The following is a 6000-nucleotide window of genomic DNA, read 5'->3' on the forward strand; positions in this document are numbered from 1 at the left end:
GTAAATTCAATTGCACGTCTCCCAGAGAAGTCAAACAGAAGAAGAGATGAAAGAGTAACTGCACAAGCCCACATTTCAAGAGAAACAGAAGCTACATTAAATGGACTCAGAACTGAATATAAGGCTACATTATTTCCCCAAACCCCCAATTAAATAGGAGACATATGCAGATATGTATGCATACACAAAAAGATACAGAGAGAGAGAGAGATATGTGTACTGTATGAGCAGCACATGAGTGAGAGGTCTCTGACATTAGCATGGCAAGTTCTCCATAAACACAGGAAGCAGCAATTGTCCTTATATGCCTTAAACATCTGTCCAGTGTATTTTGTTCTATGTCAAAAACATTCAGATTGTGCTTGGGACTCCTGCACATTTAATTACAAATTATGTATGTGAGTCCTCTGTTGTATATTAGAGACCTTTTAAAATAATCCATTCCATTAATAAGGCATTATTAACCATATAATAGGAATTTGACAAACCATGAGGCTACTTCACAGGGCCTTTGGGGGGTAACTTTATTCTCTGTTTTAATTATATATGGTAGCAAGTAAAGGGAATCTGTGCACTAATTGCTGTTAGAATTTCTGACTACTGGAATTCTTCAGCTCCATCATCATCCTTCAGAAACATGAAGGCTGCCAAACTTGAACTGCAACATGATGCAGAAGTGATACTGCATTGATGAGCCAGTTTCAGGAACAGACAATTTAAATTTCCTGCACTTGCCCACATGCTTCTCCATTATGTGAAATGTCTACCTAAATGGAGCTGCCAGAATTCTCCATAGCTGTTCTAATTTCATGGAAAAGGTCCTCCTGAACCATGTGGTCACAAAAATAATTGCGCAAGTGACTTACAAGGTCTTCTGCTCAGCCTCACCAGATGGATCAGCTTTCTCTCTGCTGCCAGTAAATGCTGAATGTGTAACTTCCAATTGTATCTGTAATCCTAGGGTTATAACATCCTCTATCATGTTTCGCTGAAGCTTTGGAATTCATACTCAATTAAAATAAAGCTATCTTCCAAAAGAGTTTTAAACCAACTGTGCACTCGAAAAGGTGCTGCTTTCAGTTTAGTAGGGATTTTTTTTTAATCAAAATGCGAAGCTGTCTAAATTCTCAACAGCTCCTCTTTATCTTCCAATGGACACACTTTGTACATAAGTTTCCTATTTAAGTGATGAGCAAATGCAAAAGTGGAAGTGAAAGAGACAATTACTTTGCAGAGCAATTTTTGTTAAACCTTTTGTCAAGCACAACACAGCTAAAACTGAATCTTAACTGGTTTAGTTTCTTCTATTATGTCTAAACATGAAAGCATGTTATATGAATGACACTGGCTCACTATTTTGCTGTTCAAATCAAACTATAAAAACAGACTTTTGCTTTTTCCTAGTCAGTTTTGTTTTCTGAGTCTGTATTCTGACTTCATGACCAGTATCTTGAGTACTGATACTACTTTTACATCATATCCATTAATGGAAATTACTTAATACAAAAAAAAACTTATTAAGAGCTCCATCACTGATTAGCCACCTTCAAAAGCCACACAAGAGTATTACACTAGGTGATGCCACATTGGTCATTAAAATGTGCTTCAATATGCCTAGAACACAGAATTCAATAAGTGTTAAGAACTTTCCTTATTCTGATTACATACAACTGCTATGCAGATCTATAAATACGGCATCTTGTTACTTAGAAATATCAGAAAGACAAAAGCAAAATGAATAAGGTTTTAAAGTGTCCTTCTAATCAATCTCTGCTCTAAAGATACAGTTAGTTATCAATTAAATAAATTCTATATTTTTGCTAGATTAACGCGTTTCTAACCAATGCTTGCCTTATTCTGAGGGTGCAGAAATCCAGGCAAGACCTAAGTCTATATGAATCGCCTCCGACTACAGCAAGGCAGGTGACCTACAATGTATAAATCCGGTCACTGTGTACAAAGCCCAGAGAAGACCTGTCCTCGCCTCGCCCTCCAGCAGCTCGGACCTGGCAGCGGCAGAGCGCGGAGCCGGGGGAGCGCAGACAAAGCGCCGCACGCCCGGGGCCGCAGGCCGAAGCCTCCCCAGCCCTCTGCCCGCTCCCTCCCAGGGCGGCGCCCGCCGCAGCACCGAGGGGAGCCGGGAGAGGAAACGGGGACAAAGCCGAGCCGATCCCCATCCTCAGGCACGTACCCCTGCCCGCAGCCGAGCGCAACTGACAAAACGCCCAAAAACAGCCTCCCCAAAAAGCCACCCCGCCCTGGGCGCGGAAGGACGGGGCCGGCTGTCAGCGGCGGCGCCGCGGGGGCACCGGGCGGCCCGCGCAGCCTTTTGTTATTTGCGCAGCGGCGGATGAAAAGGGAGGGGAACTGAACGCCCCAGGCACCCGCACCCAAACACACACGCACATACACACATACACACATACACGCACACACACACACACACAAACCCCGCGTCCCGGCCCTGCGGCTCCCCCCGCTCACCGCTCGGTGCTGCAGCTCGGGCGATGTGCGCAGCGCTCGCTGGGGCGGCGGGGGCCGCGCAGCCCGGGGCGGGGAGGCGGCCGGAGGAGGATGTCAGCGATGGGCGGGCGAAAGGGAGGAAGGAAAAGGGTTTTTTGGGGGGAGAGAGGAGCGGAGAGAGGGAGGGAAGGCGAGAAAGAAGCGAGTCAGCACCACGGCGCGCCCAGTGCTCCCCGCAAGGCGCTGCAGGGCCGCGGTGGTCGGCGCCGGCGGAGCGGGCGCTGACAGCTGCCGGCAGCCGCCACCACCGCCCCGGCTGCTGCTGCTGCGGCTGCGGCCGCCGCCCCGGTCCCGGTCCCGCCCCGCGCTCCCCTCCCTCCTTCCCTCCCGCCCCGCCTGACATGGCGGCGCCCCCCTTCTCCCACAAGCGCCCGCGCGCCCTTCTCTCCCAGCGCCCCCCTCACGGCGCCATCCCTGCCCGGGAGCGGCGGCGCCGCGCGGGATGCTCGGCGCAGCTCCGGGCTTCAGGGGCATCCCCGAGGCTGCCAGTGCAGCCGCGCTAAACCTCGCTAGGATTTGCCTCAAGTGGATGTCAGTGCAGAGCAGATCCCGGCGTTTCCTCGGGGCGCCCTGGGTGACACCGGGGCGGTTTCGCTCCACTGCTGGTGCTCTTGGCGCTGGTTTGACCTACTCCCGTGGAGAGAAGTTCAGGGTTATGGTAACTGCAGGACTCGTGAAACTGATGTCCCCATCTCAGTTGGATGCCTCTGGGAAAATCTTCCACGCCCTTTAAAAAGGACATTGAGGTGCTGGAGTGTGTCCAGCAAAGGGCAGCAAGGCTCGTGAAATGTCTAGAAAACGTGTCTTATGGGGAATGGCTGAGGGACCCGAGTTGGTTTGGTTTCAAGACGAGGAGGCTCAGGAGGAACCTCATCATTCTCTGGAATAGGTTGCCCGGGGAGCTGGTGGAGCCACCACCCCAGAGGTGATAAGAGGCACCTGGATGTGGCACTGGGCAATGTGGTTTAGTGGTCATGGGGTTACAGGGGCAGTGCTGGGTAGATGGTTGAACTGGAAAATCATGAGGGTCTCTTCCAACCATGACTTCATGAAATATGCTTGAAAATCCCCGCAGTTTGCAACGGCTCAATGGAGCGAGTCACAGAGAAATAAGCTGAAGGAGAAGTACTGTGTTAAAGGTTGCCCACCACACAGAGCTCAGTGAGTGTTGCCAATATATTTCAATGCCTTCATCTTTGTTCTGCGGGGAAGTAAGTGAAAGGTCCCTGCTCTTACACATATTTATACATGAAAAGTAAGAGTTCCATGAGAACTCAGTGACACTTGTCACAAGAACTATTTATTTGCAGCTTCCAATTTCATTCCCACTCTTGCTAGAGAGGAAGGAACAGCCACAGTATTTTCATGTTATGTTCCACTAGTTAGACGTTAAGCCCAGAAAGGAAAGATGGAGGGAACTGAGGTATAAGATAGAAAAAAAATTAAAATAACCATTCAAAAACCCAAACAAACAAACAATACAACAAAAACAAAGACCCCCCCAAAAAAAAAACCAAGCACTCAAAACATTAATTATAGCAAAGCTGTAAAATGTACACTGTAAATCATCAGGGATTAGTGACAGCCTAACTTTATGAAAGAGTTGTATTGTGATGCATTATCACCTGAGCTCCACATAGAATAGAATAGCATTGTTCAGTGGAAGGGGACCTGCAATATGTACAGGGTGTGAATCATAACCTAATAGAAGAACATAGAGGTATAGTGGTAAATCAAAATATGCAGCCTCACCTAAGTGGTAATATTTAAAGTATTAAAGGAAAGCAGAGCTTGCATATGTTTGCCCTCATGTACAATGCTGAGCAAGTCTACAGAATAGATGTGAGAACAAGAGTCGGGTGAGAAAGCAAGGCTCCTAAGAATAAGCAGGAAGTCAGAAGAGGAATCAAAGCTAATGCTGTTGTCAAAGAGGCAGAAGAACAGGAAGAGTCACAGAAGCCCACAAGAAACAAAGCAAAGTTAGGGGAACATAGATAGTCTTCAGACTGTAAATACAGAGAATCATTGCTGGATTTGAAAAGCTGAGGGAAATAAAGTATACTTACTGAATTCCACTCTCTGATTGATATTTTACACAGATCCAGCTGTCCAGCAAAACCCAGTTTTGATACAAGTATTTCCAAGCAGCAGTTCTTGTATTCTTCATCTCAATTTAAAACTTTTCTCTGGCAATTTTATATTAATGGTTTAATTAACCACATTTTAGTTTTAACAGGCAATACAACCTAATTATAACAGTGTGAAATATCTCTTTGCACAGTAATACGAAAGGGGGAAAAAGATTGAAGGGCATTCCCTTACAGAAACTACATTTTAAAGAGTTATACCAATTGGTTCACAGGTTCAGAGTATTCTCATGAATATGCAAGAGCTTTAATTAAAAATAGAACATGCCCTAATTACATAATTATGCAAGAGAACTGATTCAAAGGAACCACTCCTGCCTTTTGAATAAACAATATTCATTGCTTTCTTCCTATCACACATTTTCTTTAAAAGATTTCCTGCAATTAGCTGCTTACCCCAGGGATATGAGCATCCCTGAACAAAGCAACTACTCCAGCTATGACCCTGATTCATAATATGCTGGCTAATCAAGTATATGCATCCTGGCAATTTCCCACATAAACAGCACACACTATAAGCTCTCTCCTGCAGGAAGGTTGATTAGCTCAATGGAACTATAGTGCAGTTTACTCCTCTGTGTTTATGGCACACAGCAGAAGCTAGACACAGGAGAGACTTGGTGAAGATGATTTTTCCTCAAGCTACTGCCTGACCTGAAATATCCAAAGAGTTCCTCTTCATTTGGATCTTGTTTTTCCTGTCTCATCTACATGAGAATTATCCAGGTTCATCTAGCAGTAAAAACTATTCACTGCCCACATTTCCATTTTATCTTAAGGAACTGGTTATGCTGCAAGCCCTGATTTTTTGATTAAATTATCGAGATATGCTGTCTCTAGTATATTATGAAATCACAGAGTCAATTAGGTTGGAAAAGACCTCTGAGATTATCAAGCCCAACCTATGACCTAACACAACCATGTCAACTAGACCATGGCACTAAGTGCCATATCCAATCTTTACTTAAACACCTTCAAGGATGGTGACTCCTATGATCCTTTGCCTATCACCAGCAAAGTCACCATTGTTTTCTGCAGACTCCTGAGTGCATGCCAAAACAAAACCCCAAAACTAATTATTTACAATGCTGGATTCTTTAGTCTCAATATTCCAATTTCCCTCTACTCCCAGAAGAGAGAGGGAGGTTTGTAATGCACAGTGGGAGAGCAAAAAGCAAACAGTTCAACTAATGCAGCACAAAGCTCTGTGGTTTTTGAAGTGCAACAGTGTGAGAAATACACACAGTGAACTGAGGTCAGCTTACCTGACATTCAGAAATGGGGCAAACCTCTAAAGAAATTCAGGTTCACTTCCTTTAAGAAGTGTGGG

At 45.5% G+C, this 6000-nt stretch overlaps 1 protein-coding gene across 7 annotated transcripts in view; it reads right to left on the bottom strand.

Annotated features, from left to right (window-relative positions):
* KLC1 (kinesin light chain 1) overlaps nt 1-2799 on the bottom strand; it is a 45544-nt gene extending 42745 nt beyond the window's left edge. For 3 of the 7 annotated variants that reach the window (XM_021528899.3, XM_021528900.3, XM_021528897.3), the window contains exon 1: nt 2485-2798. The gene's annotated coding sequence lies outside the window, so the exon portion shown is untranslated. Of the gene's footprint in view, nt 1-2484 lie in introns of all 7 variants that reach the window. The other 4 variants (XM_077783942.1, XM_077783943.1, XM_021528898.3 and 1 more) reach the window with 3 other exon arrangements.
* Nucleotides 2800-6000: the final 3201 nt, after the last annotated feature.

The sequence above is a fragment of the Lonchura striata genome, chromosome 6, assembly GCF_046129695.1.
Source record: "Lonchura striata isolate bLonStr1 chromosome 6, bLonStr1.mat, whole genome shotgun sequence".
Taxonomy (NCBI): Eukaryota; Metazoa; Chordata; class Aves; order Passeriformes; family Estrildidae; genus Lonchura; species Lonchura striata.